The following is a 20,605-nucleotide window of genomic DNA, read 5'->3' on the forward strand; positions in this document are numbered from 1 at the left end:
TGCTTTCCATAGTGGTTGAACGAGTTTGCACTCCCACCAACAGTGTAGTAGTGATCCCTCCTGGCCACATCCCCTCCAGCATCTGTTGTCATTCGTTTTCCTGATCCTGGCCATTCTAGCTGGAGTGAGGTGGAATCTTAGAGTTGTTTTGATTTGCATTTCTTTTATGACCAGAGATGTTGAGCATTTCTTCATGTGTCTATAGGCCATTTTTGTTTCTTCTTCAGAGAAGACTCTCTTTAAGTCTTTGGCCCATTTTTTAATGGGATGGTTGTTACTTTGGAGGTTAGTTTTGGAGTGATTCAATTTTTTGAGTTGTTGATATATTTTAGATATGAGGCCTTTGTCCGTTGTTTGGTTGGTGAAGATCTTCTCCCACTCTGTAGGCTTCCTGCAGAAAACGAAAGCTGGATCCTTCTTTGTCACCTTGCACTAGAATTAACTCCAAATGGATCAAAGACCTGGAGGTAAAAGCTGACACACTGAAAACTCTACAGGAAGGAATAGGAGATACACTCGGCCTCCTTGGCACAGGTCGAAACTTTCTTAATAAGGACCAAGAATCACAACAAATCAGAGAAAGGCTGGATAAGTGGGACTGCATTAAACTGCAGAGCTTTTGTATGGCAAAGGACATAGCTAGTAAACTAACCTGATATTCTCTTTATAAAGTAGACATGGTTTGTAGGGAGTCCTCTAGAGGTCTGTTGATGTCATTACCAGTAGTTTCTCGGGAATCATTAGGGCTTGCCATAATGAAAACCTAGGAATTTACCAGTTGTGAACTGATGAGGTTCAGAGAATTTAGCACTGGATATTGTTTTTTCAGAAGAAACTTGCTTTAATTAAAACTGTGAAAAATGTTAATTCACTTTAATTTCATTACCATTTTAAGTAAAAATTCTAATGTGAGATTCAAAGTACTACTCATATTATCTAGCATTTTAACCATTAACTTATAGCTGTTTAAATTTCCTACTTTCATTTTTAGTACTATCCAGAAAAAATATTTTCTTAGACTTCAAGATCTATAAAAGAAAACTATCTATTGAACATTTACTGCTGTTGTTGACTGATCCTTGCCTTTTTTGTCTTTTCTTAATCATTTTGTAAAATCATCATCATCATCATCATCATCATCATCATCATCATTTAGAGTTCAGGAACCAATGATGCCTTTTTAAATATCAGAGCTTCTGTTCATCTGCACTTTTTACCAGGTAACATTTTTATAAAAAGAAGTGGCTTGGTTCCTTCCTCTGTTCTTATACATTGTTCAAATAACTGGTAAGGCAAAAAATCTTAGACCCACTTTTGATGGTCTTGTGCTCTTGGACATATATATTTTTTAATATATGCAAGAATCAGACTTTAGCCATTCAGGTCAAATATGTTTCCTTTATTGTAAAATAATGATGACTTGCTAGTGATCAAATTGACAACATCTTGGATTCTGGGTGAAGATCTATCTTTATTTCACCTGTTTGAAAAGACAGAATGGTTTTTAGCATTTGTAAATGTACTGGGTAAATTTGTAGTGGTTGTCATAGATTTATGTAAACAAATGATTTATTCATCAATAATACAAAAATCTAGTATAAATAAATCTAACAATGGTATTTGTAGGAAAATGTGCTGCTTCCATCTGATAATAGTCATTGACCAATCCCTATTAGGATACAATGTTTGTGAAGTAGATACTTCATGAAGAAACCAACTCCATTCTATCCCCAAGCTCATATCATTCAAAGTTACTCCAAGTCTCATTTTACTCATTTCATGAGGAATTCTTTCTTCCAGAACCCAATAGCACCAACGTTCCAGAATCTGTTCTCATTATAGGATATCCCTTACATTTCTAACCATCCCCCAATATTTTGTGTTGGGCTATAGCCTTCTTGGCAATTGTATTTCGCTTTTGGTTCAATCAGAGCTTCAAGTTGCTTAGCCTCAAAATGGGCAGATGCTAAATGACTAAGACACACTCAGAGATTTGGAGTCAAAGTCCAACCCAAAAACAGAAGACATGATTCATGTCCATCAAACCTGTGAATTGTTTCTGAAATTAGGTTTTAATTTCTACCGAATGGCTATACCATTCTTTGACAGCTGTGATTTCATTGACTTCAGGGTAGTTTAGCAGTAGGAATTAGGTGTAGTTTCAACATACCATCTGCTCCAGCCACATGTCCAGCTTCTCTTGGTTGCCTGTACTCTCTGAAACAAACTAACAGAGTTGAAATATAGACTCTTCTTTTAGAGCATCAACTATGGCAAATCTGTATCTCTATCCACTATAGCAGTCTAAAAGTGTGATTGAAGGTGTAAGGATTCATCGTTTCAGGGTCTGGTTTATCAAATTCCTGATCCTGAAAAAGAGTAGTGAACATATCCCATTATTTTTCCTGACTTAGCCTGACTTGTTTATATTAAATAAACAAAATGGTGTTTTGACTCCCGCTGGGTTCCATCTCCTAATGTTGTATATGTATTAAGTGTACAACACAGGAACTTAGATAAACCCAATCAGGAAACAGCAAGTAGCTCCTGGAATTTGGTTTCCTAGAAATATCTTTGGCACTGAAATATAATATGAAACTTTGCTTTTGTGGTCCTGGGAATTTGAGCCAGGGCCTATGCTAGCTACACAGACACTATCATTTGAGTCTCTCTTACTTCTTCATCAGAAAGGAACCCTCCCCCTCCTTGGGAAGGAGATTAAAACAGACCAATGTAACACTGAAAATCCTGCCTTGCTTTTATCAGTTGCAAAAGGTGGGAAAATAATTTATCATATCTACTAACTATCATATCTACTAACTGTATCATATCTACTAACTGTATCATATCTACTAACTGTATCATATCTACTAACTGCTTTTGTCTGTTGAATGAATGGTATCTTCTTCCCACACAAAAAAAGTCTTACTGAGGTCCTGGGCACCAAGTCCTCCATTGAAAGGGATCTTTTACAGATCTTAGCAACTTAATGTGAGGTCATGAGAGTGAAACCTCTCAAGAAGAGGAAGAACAGCATGAGATGCTCACATCACACCGGAGAAGGACTATGTAAAATGGTGGCAGAGATTGGAGAAATACAAGCCAAGGAAAAGCAAACATTGCTACAAACACCTTGAGGTTATAGCACAGGTATAAACGCCTCATCCCCCAGAGTCTCCCAATATGATCAATCCTTCCCACACCTTTATTTGGCATTGCTAAACTTCAGAATTGGCATATAATGAATTTCTGCTGATTAAAGCTATTTCAATAGTGTTTTGTCACAGTAGCCCAAGGAAGCTGGCAAGTAACGAAGTCAAGAATTAACTCCCCAAGGAAGCTAAACTTCCACAAGCAGCAGGAAAGAATTCAATCTTGGGTGTTCAATCAGCTAAGGTAAGCCACCTCTGGACAGGGAAGTTCAGATTCTATTGGGTAATAATGGCAGGTTTCAGATCAACTCTACTGTCTCCACACTTCATTTCTGTTAAAATTCTGAGAAGTGGTAACACTGTCCTTTCATCTGTGCTTTCCCAGAGGGATGAAATGCTCATCTTCACTAGTCCTCCATTCCCTGCAGAGTATACATACACATCTAAAGCTACCTACTGCTTGTCCTTCCTATTTCCTGCTCACCTACCTTGTGATCTACCTGATAAATATATCAAGTAATCTATTTTGTTATAATCCTCCTTCTGTCTGGTCATGATTATGGTCCTGACAGCTCTCCCATTTCAGCCACTTCTTGAAATACCTGTTTTAAGAGTTTTCTAGATAAATGGAAATTAGTAGCTTGGTTTGGACTTAATATATTTTAAACAGCCCCTGGATGTTTCTTTTTTTTAAAGTATTATCATTATAAAGGTGATATATAGAAGGGTTACAGATATATGTTAGATCCAGAGTACATTTCTTTTTGGACTCATTGGCACTCTCTCCCAGTTTTTCTTTCCCATCCTCACCTACAAGTAGTATAGTTCATTTTCCACGTGGTGCCTAGTAAAGACCCCTGCTGCATTTGTACACCTTTGTACCTCCATTTCTGTGTCCCCCACCCCTGCTGTTGCCTTTCTTTAGAAAACCATTAGCTAAGGGCAAACAGAGGCAATATGATCCTACATCAAAGACTTGGTGAGTTTGGGAGGGATGGACATCATGGTTCTTGCTTCTAAATACCCATCTTTAAACCACCACTTTCTCTTTCATATTTACAACACATTTATGTTGAGATTGGAAAGGCCAGACAAGTCGAGTTGAGTAGAAAAGGTGGAGGGTGTGGAGGTCAGAGTTCCAGTTTCTTGGTTTCCAAACAAGTGGCTTTCCTTGGAGGTGGAAATCAAGGTCTTGCCTTGTCGGTGGAGTAATGTAGGTTCTTTGCAGGTCAATACAAAAGAAATTACAGTATGTTTTTATGGTGAACTTTGATGGGCCCACCATTTCTGAAGAAGAAAAATGTTAGGATGCAGACTTTAAATGCCCATATTCTCATTCTGCTGCTGAGTAGCTCAGAATCCTCACATATACTTCATGTAATTTCTACAAGCCCAAACCAAGAATGTAGGATAAAATTGGTGTTTATCTTAAGGAGTGACTGGTGACAGTAAATAAATTAATAATAGGTGCTTCATGATTGGTATACTGTAAGCTACCAGTAAATCTTTGTTCTTCCTATTTGCCTACTAGATATGTGGCAAATATTTTATTTTTATAATAATGCATTTATAGAGCTAGGTTTGTTCTTTTTCAACTAAGACTTTTGCATAAAGACATTTGATGCAATCTCTTAATAAGTAACTGAAATGGTGCAATTAAAGTATATATCTACTAATAAAGAAAATAAAGGCAATGTCAATCAATCTTGGTCAAGATTCTTTTTGTAATATGGCTGGCTACAGTTAATTTTACACCTGTATTTTATGAAGCATATTTTATTGGTTATTCAATTACACTTCATAGATGTGGTAGTATAGGCTGGTGTCTCTGCCATAGCTGAAAATAGCAACACCTTAGCATTTTAAAAAGCTTCCATGGCAACATTCAAAACTTTTCATTTGTCTGAGATTATGCATCTCATGCATAAAAGGGAAGAAAGCTTTAAGAAGTCTATATACAGAATACATACTCATTGGAATGAAATGTAAGAGACTGAATACATGAAAAGCAGGCCAATATGTCATGCCAATTCTAATTCTGTGCACATGGCAAAAACACCATCTATAAATCTATACTTTTCTTGATGACCTCTACCAGGGTGTCAACAAAATGGAGTAAACATGCTATCAAAGAGAAAAAATAATCATAAATTGAATATATGGAGTTCAGAGAAGTTTTGTTTCATTGAATGGAGTTTATTTTTATTTCTCTTCATCTTTTTTTTCAAAATGGGCTACAATTTCATACACTGAACATTTAATTTCAATAGATCTAACCTCTTCTAAGGACTTTCCTATGATATTTACTAAGCAAAGTAAAGATTTATCTCTAGAAGAATCCCAAAAGGTGGGCCTAGGCATGGTGGTACATGTCTGAAATCCCAGTTACTCTGGAAGTGAATGTATTAGCATTAAGGTTTGAGACTGGCCTGAGAGACTATCCAAAAATCTGAACCTAAAATGGCTAGGGTAGAGGTATTGCTCAAATGTCAGGATGAAATCTTGAGCTCAAACCACAGGACTGTCATAAGGGAACAAAAAGATGGGGCTTACTGCAAAGTATTTAGTCATTAGAGGTGTACTCACAAAGAAGACTGTAGGACTTTGACCTTTCATTTTCTGTTTATTGAATCAAAGTATGACTTCTTGATGCAAGCACGAGACCAATGATATCACCATAATGTGCCACTTTGTCAAATGTATAAGTCAACAACGCTGCCCAGTCTTGGACCTGAACTTACAGAATCATAAACTAACATAAATCTTTTGTGTGGGGGTGGGGGTGGGGGGGTCATAGAGCTTGGAACTTGGCCTGGGCGCTGTCCCTGAGCTCTTCAGCTCAAGGCTACTACCCTATCCTTGAGCCAATCCCCTCTTCCCATTTTCTACAGGTTACTTGGAGTCTCAGGTAAAAGAGTCTCGGGTCCTTTTGTGCCAGGATGGCTTTGAACCTTGATCCTCAGATCTCAGCCTCCTGAATAGCTAAGATTATAGGCATGAGCCACCACACCTAGCACATAAATCTTTTTTTTTATTTTATAAGGATCTTGTTTCCAATATCTCATCATTATGACAAAAGCTAGCTACCATCAGTGGAAATGCATTCGTTTATATACATAAAGTCTAGTTTCTCCAAATATTCCAAAAGGTAGATATCTATCATAAAATACCTTGACGGCAAAATACCTTGACTGATTATCTTAATTCAGATGTCTTTATCCTCCCATCCATGTAGTCAGCTTCTCACCAAATAAGCCTCAGAATGAGTTGCTTGTTGACTGCCATTAGGCATAAGTATGACTATCTTCTGAAAAGAAAGAGTGACACCAGCTGCTATGAGCTCGGACAGGTTCTACTTGCAAAACATGCTTCCATCAGAAGGTGAGAACCCAGAAGGTGTAAGCACTGAATGAGAGGGGAAATCCTCCCTTCACACCCAAAGCATCTTAATGAAATCTGACAAGGAAGAAAATGAAAAGCAGAATATTTACTGTCCATCTTGGCTACCCACTTAGATCTAAAATGATCAAAAGTTTCTTTATCTGTCTTGACTCTCATTTTTCTTACTTGGAAACTGAGAAATATCCTTTCTCTGTTTTTTTTTTCATAAAGATCCAATAACTTCTGCATCCAACTTTCAAATGCTGCACAGATAAGAGACAATGTCCATTTTGAATGCCAAAAAGATGAATTTTTCAACTGTGAAAATACAAAAAAAGAGAAAGAGAGATGTTCTCCCCCCGTGTCCCCTCCCCCCAGACAACCAAGGAGGTCTCAAGGACTTGGTGGCTTTTTCAGAACTATGTAGTTCAATTGAATAAATTTTTCACTCCTTTTATGTTTCAGAAGTTTGTATGAAGTAAATTAAGATAGCAAAATCTGAGAGCAAATGGTATAAAGATATATGTCAACAGATCTAACCTCTTCCAAGGACTTTCCCATAATTCCAAATTAGATTTTTACTAAGAACAGGAAGTGATGTTTTTATCTCCAGCAGGATCCTAACAGCCACCTCCTGCTCTGTACCTGGAATCTGAGGTGCTCTGGAAAACACATTGAGTATAAAACATGAGCTTGGCTTCCCTTGGTGCAGCTTTATTGCATATTTATGCCTATGGCTTCGGGAGCTTCTGAGGCAGGAGATATGCTTGTTTACCATTTGGACTGGCTCCACTGCCTCTCACCTGTGCCTGGACTTAGTCAGGCAGCCCCCTTCTGAGCCCTGCATAACATATTATTTGAGCCAGAAGCAACCTGGGGATTCTGCATAAATCCAAAGACTCCACATCAAGCATTGGCAGGAAAGATGGATTGAGCTCTGAGGCCTTTCCAGCACTTTGCAGGATCAAAAACTCAAGCCTCCTATCACAGGTGCACAGTGTCACAGAAGACAACCACAAAATCCCACATTCTCATCACAGAGTCTGAAGGTTGGCAGAATTCAGCAATTTCTCTCTCACCGATCTCTTGGCTTTTTCTGGGAACCAAGAGGGAGATGTTGAATCTGACTATTAATGAATCAGGACACACTTTATTGGTTCTAAACTACATTTGTCATGGCAATTTACATGAGTTAGCACCAGGTTTCCAAAGCTTGAGACAGATGTAGCAAGAGTTGTTTTAATGAGCTAACTTACCCACAATGACTTATACTGTTTTATGGTATTTATTACATGGTGTCATAAACACTATTAAATTAAATTATAGAACTATTTGTATTCTGAAAAATTAAAGTGTCATTAAAGAAAGAAGAACCTTCAAATGTACATACTTCATCACTTCTCCTTCTGTCACGTATGAAATTAAATCTTGTGGGGTTTTTTTTAACATTTTTTTGTCTCATCATACATACCTAAAGGTGCAGACCTATGGCCTAGCAACCTGGCTAGCAACCTAGAAGTCTAGAGCAGACAGGGGAGTCCAGCAGGTAAAGTCTAAGTACCTTCCTATAATCCAGCTGAACCAACTCTATATACATAGGTCATACCTACTAGCTACTGGTGGGGAGGGGGTAGATTGGAAAGATCATGGTTTGCGATAAACCTGAGAACAAAACACAAGAGATACTATTTCATCCAATAGATGGAAGCAATGATATATCCTGTTGCCCCAGATACATGATAGGATGAGGATAAAAGTATTTCCATTCCTGGCCATTTCAGGAAAGAAATAAATTCTTAAAATTCATAAAAATGTCAAACACAGTAACATATATCTCTCATTATAGCTACGGCAGGCAATTTAAATAAGATAATATGGTCCAGTCTGGTGTAGTGGGAAACAAAGCAAGACTATAGCTAGAAAATAACCAGACCAAAGAGTGTTGATGTGACTCAAGTAGTAGAATCCCTGATTACCAAGAATAAAATCCTTTGTTAAAAATTCTTGTCCAAGCTAGGTTCTGGTAGCTCACAAATGTTAATCATAGCTACTCAGGGGACTGAGATTGGAGGATCATCGTTCAAATCCAGCCTGGGTATGAAAGTCAGTGAGACTCTTATTTCCAATTAACCACCAGGAAATGGAATTGGCACAGTAGGGGTAGGATGGTAGCCTTGAGCTGAAGAGCTCAGGGACAGTGCACAAGCCCAGAGTTCAGGTCCCATGACTGACAAAATAAATATCCCTGTCCTTCCATTTCCTTACAAATGGCACAAGGTAAGTCTTCCTGATGGAAGCATAGATTTCATTGTATATATACACCACCTTTTTAAATCCATTTGGAAGTAAGTCAGACCCAAAGAAACATAGGTTGCACAGTTTCCCCAATTTGTAAGTAATCAGAATGTGTCTCTAAATCTGCAAGAAAACACAATGGATGGTAAAAGGCAAAAAAATTACACCTGAACATGATAAACTAAACGAAACTGTAAACAGTCACACAGTGAAACCAAAGGAGGACATTCTTAGCAGATAATCACAAAGGCTCAATAGCTATGGGCATCTAAAACGATGTTTGTCAAAAAGAACTTTAAAAACTGGAAATGAGAGGATTTGGGGTATTTTGCTTTTTGTAAATTCTCTCCTTTGGCGCTGTATTTTTTAAATTTCTGTACCTTTTCCTTGAATGTGTTTATCTGTTTTGAGAAGGATTGGGGGAGCACAGAAATGAAGGGATACATGGTGAACAAATACCTCAGTGGTACACATTAGACACTAACTTGAAAATGAACTATACAACTTGTAGGAAAAGTGGGTCAGGAGGGAAAAATCTGGGTGGGGGGAAACAAGGGAAAAGGTGGCACTGTTCATTACCTGACTTACATAACTAAAATTTCCTCTGTATATCATCTTTACAATAACAATAAAACTAAATCCCAATCCTGCCAAATAAGTAAACAAATAGGTAAAAACAAAAAATAAGTAAGTAATCAAATAATTTATGATGTTGGAGTTAAAAAAAGGGTGCATCTAAGTTATTTAGATTATGGAAAGACTTACAACTAATACAACTGGTTGGAAGACCCTGGAGAGACTCCTCGAACGGATGAGGTAATGCACAAAACATATTTCTCATTAAATAAAGCCTTTGGTTTCATGACAAGGAGTAACTCCATACACTTATCATAACAGTGATTACAGATTTTCTGGCTCATACTGTGCATGTCCACCTACAAGGAGAATCAATTCGTTTAGAATGGCCAAAGAGGATGTTACGTGTTCTCTTTAGGATTTTGCAGAATTCTTACTAATCACCCATACTCAAAGATTCTTCCAGGTTATGTTGCCTTCCTGAGAATTAATGTGGCATGAAGATTTAAGATCCTGGGTTCTATGCTTCTGTACTTAGCCGTCTGTTCTACAATGAATTGCCCTCTGTAACTACAATATGGAAATGAAAATAACCAGCTCTAGTGTTAGTCTAAAAGTGGAGTTAAAACATTCTAGGTCCTCAAAATTGTACCTTGTAATTAGTGAATATATTTAGGAAGCTCTAGTATGTGTTATTTTCTTATAAATCTCTTCTCTATTTTCCAGATCTAGCCACATGTAACAAAGCAAACATTATGGGCTAGCATTTTTTAATGACAAAATTCTTCAATTCTCAGTTGTGTGTTTTTTAAGTTATTTTTCTCATTTTCAGATAAAGAAAGCAACACACTGGCATTAAATAAATAGCCTCCGTCTGAATGAAGAACGATGAAGGTGTGTTACATTGTTCTCTCAACTCATATGACCAATTTTGCCATTATCAATAAGTTGCTCTAGAATGATGATCAACTACTCAGTAAATCTCTGAAAAACAAAACCAAGTACAATTGCTCATTGATTTGTACAGTCATTAAGCTTCTGAAAGTGCAGTGTGTGCTCAGTGTAAGCAACCCAGCCTTTGTGAGGTTAAGGAAAAAAACTACATGTTCTATGCCAGTGCAATTAATCTGTTTCCTGACTTACATGAATTGGCTATTCAAAGTGATAGGGACATGGAAGGGACCATCCAGCACGTGGAAGGGTGCTCAGTCTACTTGGACCCCACGTCAGCTAACACCTCATTAATCATGACAATCAAATACATCCACCCAAATTCCCAAAATGCCTCATAAGGCAAGCTGGTGGCCTGAGAATTGCCAAGACTCAGAGGCAACTTATTCCTGGCGTAAAAGCCACAGAGTGATTTCCAGGGTGTCCACCAGACTAGTGAGAAACAAGGGAACATATCCAGTGAAATAACATGGAATACAGGGAAGAGTGTGAGAAATAGCCCTGGAAATAGACAGATGGAGGACAAAACCCAAGAGCAAAGGAGAAGACAGAAACACAAGAGGAAGAGAATTTCCCAAAGAAGAGTCAGTGGCTTGCAATGAAGTACATAATTAGGTATAAGAAAGAAGACTGGTCACACCTGTAACTAGCTACTCAGGAGGCTGAGATCAGAAGATCACAGAGCCAGACCTGCAGGAAAGTCCATGAGACTCTTATCTCCAGTTAACCATTAGAAAAACAGAACAGGCGCTGTGTCTAGGACATTAGTGTTAACTTTAACTGAAAATATATTGCCAGCAACTTCAAGTTGATTGTTGAGAACTGAACATAATGTATTGCCAACCCATTCTGAATAAAAGGAAAGATGGGTGGGTTAACAACTGACTAAATTTTGGCTCAAGGCAACTGAGTTTTTTTAATTTTAATTTTATTGTCAGATGTATAGAAGGGTTATAGTTACATACATAAGATAGTGAGTACATTTCTTGTCCAACACATTCCATTGCTTCTCCTCCAAAAAAAAAATACCTTATCTTTCCATGCTTGTAAAATGCACAAACTAACCCTGGCTTCAAACATTTTTACTTGCTTACCTGTCTGCAATTAAAACCAAAATCTGCTTAGATTTAAACAAGTGATACCTTCTTGAATCAATTCTACAACATGAATGTAAAATGCACTGGCCTCTTTTGGACGTAACCTTTAAGCATATTCTGTAAATAGCTACAAATCATGTGAATAATAACATGCTCCTTTCTATTTTCCTTCCAATTACTAATCTATCTTCTTTTTCTGTTTCTTTCTAGGAAAACAAAGGTCAATAAGGCTCTGTCTGAAATTCCATTCCAGAGCATCACGGGGGCTCTTCACAAAATACATGTCTCTTCAGAAATACCAACAATCATAGGCTGTGGATAATTGGTTGCTAAAATGCATCCTTAGATTTGCAGTTATGTTGTTAAGAGGAACATCTTCAAGATTTAATGGGAAGAGCAGAAGAAACTTGAGTATGTTTATAAGCTGAAGAGAGCCAGCGAAAGAGATAGAGAGGTTGACAGAACAGGCTAAAGTGATTAATTGACAAAATCTGAATGTCAAGTCTGGAAAGAAGCAATCTGTAACACCCACCTTAGGTAAAAGGAAGCTCATCATGCATTTAATAGGGGATATTGGAGACAGGAGGGTGAAATAGGAATTTTTACAAACCCATATGATAGGCCTCTGTTATTTAGCATGCTTATACTGAAATTTGCTATTTCTCAATTAAAGCTTAGTCAAATAATATATGCACTTATTATCTCAGGAAGTAAAACATTTAAACTTAATAATTAATGTAAAATAATGAAGGTAACTACTGAATAAGATGCAAGATCCTCTGAGTTGCTAGGAAGACAGAGCAACTTGGAAAACAGAATGGGGAGAAGTTGTTCCCTTATGAAACAAGGAAGTACAGCAGCCAAGCTTATCATCCTCTGGCTCTAGTCCCCTAGCATCTCCACAGTTCCTATAAACCAGTGTTTCTGAATAAACAAATTGTGTTCATGGGCCAGCAGCAGCAGTAATACCTGGAAACGTGTGTGACCTACATATTCTCAGACTACAGAATTAGAAACCTAGGATTCTACAGTCCGTATTCAGATACGCACGACAGGCCCATGTTTTGAGAACCACCAATGTAAACAGCTGATTCCCTAAATCAGAAGCAGTAAACAACTCTCTTATTGTTTCAAAGGCGATACTAAAGTCTTTACAGAGACAAGGAAAATAGTTCTGTGTGTGCCCACACTATGGGACTAGTAGCTGTTTTGAGGCATTTTAAAATTAATTTTCAAGTTTAATCAAGAAAAGTGAAGGTTGATTATTTTTTAGGAGAGAACAAATTTAATCATTCACAAAAACATCCACAAGTTTGTTAATGTCAAAGTAGTGTCGATGCAGTTTTACCTGATTTATCTCACTGTGGTAAGAGACCTGGGATTTGCCCTCCTAGAACATTCCAGCTCTGCCTTTGACCCACTGTCTGACTGGCCATGCATAATTTAAGATTTTTGATCACCATTTTTCTCTTACATACTGAGTTCTTAATGTAATAGGGACAAAAAGAAGATAATATACACTATAACTAGCACAATGTTGGAGCTGTCAAAAGACCTCAACAGATTATCATAAAATTATTTTTAAAAGCTCATTATTGTTTTGTTTTGTTGCAACTCTTGTTGTTAGCACCTTCTCTGGCTATGATGCTGGAACTATATAGATAGATAGACAGACAGACAGACAGACAGACAGGCAGATAGATAGACAGATAGCACTAGGAGAGACAGGGAAGAGATGAAGCCTAGGAAAAGAAGAACTCAGAAAAGTTAGTCAGTACTGGAGATGCTGGAGATAAATATTGGAAAATGAATAAGAAAAGGAAAGATGACTCTGAGCTGGAAATCAGTGTAGTTGAGAGCATTAAGGATGAAAACATGGTGGGAGTGAAAACTTGTTCAACTACTCTGGAAAGCAACATGGCAGTTCCTAAACAGATTAAACATAGAGCTTCCCTGTGACCCAGCAATCCCACTCCTGGACATATACCCAAATGACCACAAACAAGGACATAGTAAAGCTAACAATACAACCATGTTCATTGCAGCATTATTTACTATAGCTAAGATATGGAACATCCCAGATAGATGAATGGATCAAGAAGTGGTATTTATACACAATGGAATTCTATGATGTCATCAGAGAGTAAGTAAATGGAAAGACTTGGGGAAAAATCAAATTTAGTGAAGTAAGGCAGACTCAAAGATACATAGGCTCCATGGTTTCCTTTATTTGTAATTATTGGTGGACGTCTGGGATTTTCCTAGCAGAGGATCCCAATAGCTCAAGGGCTATGAACATATGACCATATGGATGAGGCTAAGTGAAATGAGCTCCAGGATGGGGAAACAAGAGATTTATCTTTGTGGTTGGTGTTTTTTAATAAGCTAGGTGAATTATTTCTTTTTTTCCTCCTTATGGTTTATCCCCTGTTGTTACTGTATCTGATTTTGGTACCTGGTATATTTTATATAGGTTTACTTGTTTGTTTGAAATAGGGAAGTGAAGGGGGAGGAACAAGATGATTGAGAAGAGGTGGGGGAAGAAAAGTGAGAGAACAACATGGGAAAGGGTATCAATGTTCAAGACTACCTGACGAGTATAATTGTAACCACTCTCTACATCAACAATAAAAAAAAGAAAAGAAAAGAAAAGACAAAAAATTTAAAAAAACATGAGAAAAGAATGAGGACAACTCCATTTTTGAAAGAATATGTAACAAATGCATCATTACTAAGGAAGTACCCAAGACAGATATGAGGCACCAAAGGGTTTCATCCTGAATGACCCAGCAGTTCCACTACTTGGCATTTACCCAACCATCCAGAAACTATGGCATACTAAATCCACTACCATAACAATGTTCATTGCAGCATTATTCACCATAGCAAAAATATGGAACCAACCTAGATGTCCCACAGTTGATGAGTGGATCAACAAGTTGTATTTGTACACAATGGAATTCTGTGCTGCTGTCAGAAAAAACGACATCTCCTCATTTGTTAGGAAATGGAAAGTATTAGAAAAAATCATATTAAGTGAAGTAAGCCAGACTCAAAGGAACTTAGGCTCAATGGTTTCTCTCATTTGTCATAATCAGTAGAAACCTTGGGCTCTACTAGCAGAGATCTGCAATAGAGCAAAACCTTGATACATAAGGCCATATAGTATGAAGCTAATTGAAAGGACCTCCAGGATATAGAAACAAAAGCCATATAATGAATGATTGTTGTCCTTAATGTACTGTTATCTCTCATCTCTTTTGCTGTCCCTTGAGTATCTCATATTGTTACAGTATCTCACTTTGTTATCTGATATATTGGATTTATTTGTATTTGGTTATTTGAAATTGGATAGGGAAGGGGGGAAAACCAAGATGGGAGGGTGGAGGGGAGGGTAATGGGGACCAAGACATGTGAAAGGGTATCAATATATGTGAATTAATGCACCTTCTATCTGGCAAATATCATGTAACCCTTTTATTAATTACAATTTAAAAAAACAGGCTTACCTAGATGAACCCAAGGGGAAAAAAATTTAAAAAACATGAGAAAAGAATGAGGACAACTCCATTATTGAAAGAATATGTAACAAATGCATCATTACTAAGGAGGTACCCAAGACAGATATGAGGCACCAAAGGGTTTCATCCTGAAAACTGACACACCTTCAGTCTTCTAACTAAGGAACCTGGCACAGGAAGGGCATCTAGATTGATTCCCTGTCTTAGTTGTGGTAAAATTGAACAATGTTGTTCTGGTGGCATTCATGCAGGCTGGCTTGTGGCCATTTGAGTAAATTGGACACATGTTTTTAATAAATTGAAAAGACATTAAGTTGGTTTTCAGCAGGAAACTGTGACCCACCAAACTCAAGGTACAGGAGAAGAATGTTTTCCTCCCTCTGGAAGAAAGACTAGGAAGTGCAATCAAGTGTCCTTCAGCCCAGACAAAGGTAAAGTGATGCATCCCTTTACAACTAGGGTCCCTTCAACTATTAGGTAGAAACAGTGACATCAGGCAGGACAGAGAGAAGCGGGGTAAGATGGAGATGGAGTGGAAGAGTAATGTTCATTTTACTTCCAGGGCATCAGTTTCAGAAGTAGCCTTGATCTCAGGCTCTCTTTTGAGACTGCCAGGGTATTTCTTCAGGAGGAAGGGGAGAGGGATGATTCAGTATGATAAGGATAGTTCTAAGATACAAAAGTCAAAGGAAAACATTAGTGCTTTCAGTGACCCAAGTAAAGAAAGTTTTTGAAATAATAAAGCTATGCTAGAATTAAAATCCTGAGTCTCCAATCTAGATCTGACTTTATCTTTGTCTTGAGGAGACGTAATTTTCTTGCCACAAGTTCTTCTTCTATGCACTAATAAGATTTTCATGGAAAATTCAAACCCATGGATGATAATGATTCAAGCCATGTTCCTCTAAAGTCTGAGTTTGAACCTGTATCCTAGCTTACTGAATGTTAGAAGATAAATAAAATGCTTTGTCCCAGAACAGCTTTATATTTCTGGTAAAAGACAACTGAAAATACTATCCTTCTAAAATAAGAATAAACATAACACATGAAATACAAATATTTTAAAGATCAACTGCAATACTTCAAAAATACAGAGGACTTGCAAAGTCAGACCCTTTCAGGGACCCTTATTGGTTAAGCCTCCTTGTTTTTGCATTCCTGTGTCATTCTCTCTCCTTACACATACTAAGCATAGTGATTTTCCTATAAAGAGCAGAAAATAATATGATGGAATATAGTTTGCGAAATTAGAGTATATGAAGCTCATTTTCTCTCCTTTTTTCACTACCATTCTTTATCTGTCTTTCTCTGTCTCTGTCTCTCTCTGTCTTTATCTCTCTTTCTGTCTCTCCTCACTTAACCCCTAGTTGAAGTCAACTGCCCTACTACAGTGCAAATAACTAACGCCCTCAAACTATACAAAGTCTTGAACCCTGTCAATATCCAAATGAGTGAACTTTAACTTGGAAGTTCACATACCTTTCCATATTGCAGTCTGGTGATAATCGCAACCCTGTATGACTCTTTAATTGCAAGATTTCAGATGGTCCCAGCTAAGTTAGACCTTTATTGATTCTAGGCTCATGGGAATATGACATATCTCTGTTATTGATATATTAACATAACTAGTACATAAAAAATAACTCTTGGCTATGCCCCAACGTATCTACTAAAGCAGTCTCTCTCTTGATTCTGCCTTTAGAAACACTTGACAGGAATGTCTATGACAAATAGCCAAGAAAAACAAATTTTAATGTGTAGAGACCACATGGAAGGTAAATGCATTGAATGGGAAAATCCCTAGGTTTCATGTCACTAGAATGAAATTTTCTCTGGGTAATTAAACGTCATCCTTAAGAATGCTTTTGAAGTAGATGACAGGAAGGAAGATTTGACAAGATTATCATTTGAGGTGTTAACTAAGGGTTTTATTGACTTCCAAGAGTTAAAGAAAATAAAATAATTCTAACTTGTAGTATCAGGGTAAGCTACATGATGTCGTGTGTGTGTGTGTTTGTGTGTGTGTGTGTGTGTGTCTGTGTCTGTGTCTGTGTGTCTGTGTGTGTATGTCTGTGTGTTTATTCCAATGTGGATGTGTGAGAAGGCAGAGAGAAATGTGTTAATGGCAGATGTACATATCACCTAGAAAATACAAATTGTGGAGCCAGACAAACAGGCCAAGATAAATTGTGGTTTGTCTGCTTAATAGAAAAATAAGTTAAATCCCTCTGTACCTTCCTCTGTAAAATGTGAATAATAATAAAACCTTCTTTATTGGTTGTTGTATGAGCATGGCTTTGTAGGATGAAATAAGCCCATGAACCAATTCTCTCAACTTGCATGAATTTTCTTTTACTACATCTGCATATTGATAATTCTAAATTCTAGCAGATTAACCCAGCGACCACTTACTATTGCTCTTGAGTTTCTGGCCTTCTAGTGGCGGTACTATCTTGACTAGCCTTGGCATATACCAGTTGACACATACACCTGGAATTTCCTGGGAGCTGGTTGCCTTAGGAGGGTCTCACATATCTGGCAGGTGTATGGGTGTTGGCTTAGGCCATGGGTTTACATTACATGTCTCTGATCTTCCAGAAAGTTAGCTTGAACATGCCCATGAGGTAGCATGAGAGTTACAACAGAATAGGAAGCACTCAAGATCTCTCGAGACTTAGACATCTAGCTGGCACAAAACCTAGAATCTGGCAGAAGGCTACAATACCTGATGGACCACTAACCTTGCAAACACTGCACCATGGATACTAAGGAGTGATGTTAAGAATATTATCTCTTGATAAAATGACTCGATGAGATTCTGATATTATAAACATGAACAATTCTAGAATGTCAAGAGCCAAGTGGTCCATATGCTCAGTAAGTTTTATTGTAGAAATAGTAGGGAAACCAAGTCATTTGTTTGATATTTCCTGGCTGATTAATGATGATCTTCAATGAAAAACTAGGTGTTTTTCAGTCTTCTGAATGACTCAGAGCCCTAATACATACTAATATGTAAATATGACTAATTATTTCATACGCATATAATAATAGTCACTATCCCTATTTAGTCTACAAAGAATTTTCCGCAAATTCACTTGTTTTGTAGTAAGTTTACAATGCCTGGTTGCAAAGGTTTTGTTTTCTTTCTTATTTCTACTCAATGACTCCTAAAGAACATTATCAAAAATCTTTGGATAATGATCCCAAAATGAAAGAGACAACATTTCCCAAAGCCCAAATAATCTTTTTTTCATATATTTTTATTGTAATTAATAGAAGGGTTAAATGGTATTTGCCAGATAGAAGGTGCATTAATTTACATACATTGATACCCTTTCACATGTCTTGGTCCCCATTTCCCTCCCCCTCACCTCCAACCCTCATCTCGTTTCCCCCTTCCCTATCCAATTTCAAATAACCAAATACAAATATATCCCATATATCAGGTAACAAAGTGAGATACTGCAACAATTTGAGATAACCAAGGGACAGCAAAAGAGATGGGAGATAACATAGTACCTTAAGGACAACAATAATTCTTTATATGGCTTATGTTTCTATATCCTAGAGATCCTTTCATTTAGCGTCATACTATATGGCCTTATCTTTTAATGCTCATCTACAAACATGATTTTTGCATGGTTACTCAAGATAAGACTAACTCCGTTTATAATTCAACTTCATTACCCTGCAGAAAGACTAAGGCAGAGCATAATATACTCAGCTGATGGAATGTGTTTTGAAAGCCCTTGTTCTTTCACCATAAGGACAAGAGAAATGCTAGGGTAAATGTGGGGAGAGTGTTTTTGCTTTTACACAGCCATAGAAAGACCAGTCCTGCTGTCAGTGGCTAGAAGTCAGTGGGTGTTCAAGAGATTGGGGATGGAGGTGCCATCGTGTTTTCTGCTGTTCTTGTTGTTATGTCTCAGTTTTGTTGCTGTTCTTTCCATGGTTCCCAGTAATGACATGCTGTCATTCAACCAGTTTTTGGAAATCTCAGCAAAGAGGACCCCATTGTTCCTTCCTTGTGTGTTTATTTATCGGGATGATCTAGATTATACTACATTGACAAAGCATTCCCAAACCCTGGTAGATTAAAACATAAAGGATGCATTTCTTTTTCTCATTTCCTTATGTGCCAGCAGGAGATTGCTCGGAATTGGTTTTTCCCCAGGTCCCAGCTGGCAGAGCTCTCGATTCTAAAGCAGATCATGACGACAAAGAGAAAGGCAGCGTAACTATCATGAACGCCGCTACGATGTCTCATAACTGGTAGCTTGATATTGCACGGGTCACATTGCCACATCTAGTTAAAAACAGAGATGTGCAGTACACAAGAAGTATCAAACTGAAAGAGGATTTTTAAGGTGGACTAGAAATATAGGATCAGATTTATTGTAGAGTAGGTGCAAGTGAGCAAGTGTATGAACATGTGTATCAACATGAAGCTGCAGATTTTATAACTAGGTGAAATACTTTGCAGTTCTACTCTCTGGGACCACAAGATTGTCTCCAGTGTGGTTCTCCCTTTATTATTGGGATCCCCTAGCTCTGTGGAACTTGGTCTTATCAAGTTTGTTCTGAATTCTCCAGACACATCCTATATTTGATATTTCCCATGCCCCCTTTAGCCATAACCTCTGTCTTCACATCTTTGTACAACTAATGATCTTAAGAGCACCCAATGTCAACTTTACACACCATCTTGCCATGTTCCAGGTTTTATCCATACTGAAAAGGGACTCATCTAATTTTCTGTAAGGGGTCATCTATCAAAGAACAATAAATTTTATCTATAGGTAAGGACTATTTTTCACTTAGTTAAAATCACTCCCCTATGAGCCAGCACCAGAAAAAAAAGCCATGGCACTGGAAGACCTTGGGTTAGCTCCATTTACTATTTTATCAAGCTACCTCAAGTCACTCAACCTCACTTAGGCTCAGTCACCATCTGTAAAGACAATACCAACTGCATCCAAGTGTTCTAACAAGGTACCTTCATGTTTCCCATTTCAGGAACGAAGCTTCAGAGAATTTTATTTTCCAAGAAAATTGGACTGCACGCCACTTAGCCTTTTGATAAATTCTGTAGGTTTAGTACTTTCTGCTTGCTCACTTTGAATACAACTCTGTCTTAGAGCCTGAGTTCTGAACATACAATCAAACTCCACAAATGTATACCTAAGTGTGTGAAAAGTAGTCAAGGATTTGTAGTCATTGTTGTTATGATCACTTTTAGGTAAAAGATTTTTTTATGCCATCAACATCTTGCGCCTTACTTCTTTTGTTCTCTTTCTCGTTCCCTAGTTCTAGTTCTTTCTCTCTCCTTTTCTCCCTTACTGTTTCTTTTTATTCTCCCATCTCTTCCATTTTGCTCTGCTTCTCTCTCTCTCCCTCTAGTTTTCATCTTTCACAGAAAAAGCTGTAAGCCTATTACATTTGCCAAACTCCTCATACCAACAAAACAAAAATCACTGTTGGCTAACATATTCACACACAAAATGATGAATTTCAGATTTCCTCCTTCTTTCCTAGTTCCAGATACACCCTTTATCTGATAGGTGGTGATTTTTTTTCACCATCTCCTACCTGGACTAAACCACAGGAATGAAAGTAAAGTTTAAGACAG

General features: G+C 37.5%; 1 long non-coding RNA gene across 2 annotated transcripts in view; it reads right to left on the minus strand.

The window, feature by feature from the left end:
• Positions 1-2,170: 2,170 nt before the first annotated feature.
• LOC150055964 (uncharacterized) overlaps positions 2,171-20,605 on the minus strand; it is an 87,605-nt gene continuing 69,170 nt past the window's right edge. For both annotated transcript variants that reach the window (XR_016537487.1, XR_016537488.1), the window contains exon 3: positions 2,171-2,217. This is a non-coding gene — a long non-coding RNA (uncharacterized LOC150055964). The remainder of the gene's footprint in view (positions 2,218-20,605) is intronic.

Source organism: Megascapheus bottae, chromosome 13 (assembly GCF_031878675.1).
Source record: "Megascapheus bottae isolate mThoBot1 chromosome 13, mThoBot2.hap1, whole genome shotgun sequence".
In the NCBI taxonomy this organism is placed as follows: domain Eukaryota; kingdom Metazoa; phylum Chordata; class Mammalia; order Rodentia; family Geomyidae; genus Megascapheus; species Megascapheus bottae.